The following is a 1,272-nucleotide window of genomic DNA, read 5'->3' as shown; positions in this document are numbered from 1 at the left end:
CAACCTGTTGAAGCAACCTGTTGAAGCAACCAGTTGAACCAACCTGTTGAAGCAACCTGTTGAACCAACCAGTTGAACCAACCTGTTGAAGCAACCTGTTGAAGCAACCAGTTGAACCAACCTGTTGAAGCAACCTGTTGAACCAACCTGTTGAACCAACCTGTTGAACCAACTTGTTGAAGCAACCTGTTGAAGCAACCTGTTGAACCAACCAGTTGAACCAACTTGTTGAAGCAACCTGTTGAAGCAACCTGTTGAAGCAACCTGTTGAACCAACCTGTTGAAGCAACCTGTTGAAGCAACCTGTTGAACCAACCTGTTCCCCCCCTCACCTGTGGGGGCGCTGCACCAAGAACTACTGAAAGAAACGACACAAAAACCTCTGAAGACACGTCTTCTTCTTCTTCTGTAAATAAAAATAAAAACGAAGTGGCATCAAGTTTTATCAGTTTTAGGAGTTATATTTAGTCATTTTTCAACAATGGACTCAGCATGAGCAGAAGATGAGACAGAAGACCATGGAGAATATTGTTCTTCACACAAGTCAGCTGACGGCTCCATATAAGAGAAATGTGTGTTTGTTTGTCCTGTGGAGCGGGGTCCGGTCTGTTTACATTCACACTGTACTGGAACTGTGCTGGAGTTCTCTTCTACCGGACCCAGACCTAGGTTTTAGCCCGGGCCAGAGTTCACCTTTTTGTTCCGTGACAGAGTTCGATGGTGCGTTCACACCTCCCTAAATGAACCGGACTTTCTAGGAAAACGAGCTGGAGTTGGATTAAAGCGACTAAACAGGGCTGCTGTGAATGCACCCTGAAAGAATGAGATCGTGGATCCAGGAGGTTGAAATGAGTTTCCTCTGCATCCTCAATCCTCTTCTGTCTTAAACTGGTTCTAAACACCAACAAAACCAAAGGGATGCTGTTTTCAAACAGGAAGTTGGTCCCAGCAGTTCTTCCTCTGATTTTATCCTCTAATGGTGTCCCCATTGAGTTTGTTGATTCCTATAAATATTTGTGTATCTTGGTCGACTCCCATCTTTTAAGCTCCATGTGGAAAACTTGGTAAAGAAACTGAAAGTTAAACTGGGTTTCTTTTTCAGAAACAGATCCTGTCTAACTCTGAACCCTGAGGAACGCCTTGTATCTGTGACTTTCATTCCCTCCATTGATCACGGTGACATTATTTACATGAACGCTCCTACAAGAACCCTGCAGATGTTGGGTGCTGCAGATGTTGGATGCTGCAGATGTTGGATGCTGCAGATGTTGG

General features: G+C 44.5%; 1 protein-coding gene across 1 annotated transcript in view; it reads left to right on the top strand.

Moving 5' to 3' along the window:
* Positions 1-1,272, top strand: part of lemd3 (LEM domain containing 3) — a 16,911-nt gene that overhangs the window by 14,024 nt on the left and 1,615 nt on the right. The gene's annotated exons all lie outside the window — the stretch shown is intronic.

Source organism: Nematolebias whitei, chromosome 22 (assembly GCF_014905685.2).
Source record: "Nematolebias whitei isolate Nwh7 chromosome 22, NemWhi1, whole genome shotgun sequence".
Lineage (NCBI taxonomy): Eukaryota > Metazoa > Chordata > Actinopteri > Cyprinodontiformes > Rivulidae > Nematolebias > Nematolebias whitei.
The sequence above is the reverse complement of the archived record's forward strand: the minus strand, read 5'-3'. Positions and strand labels throughout refer to the sequence as shown.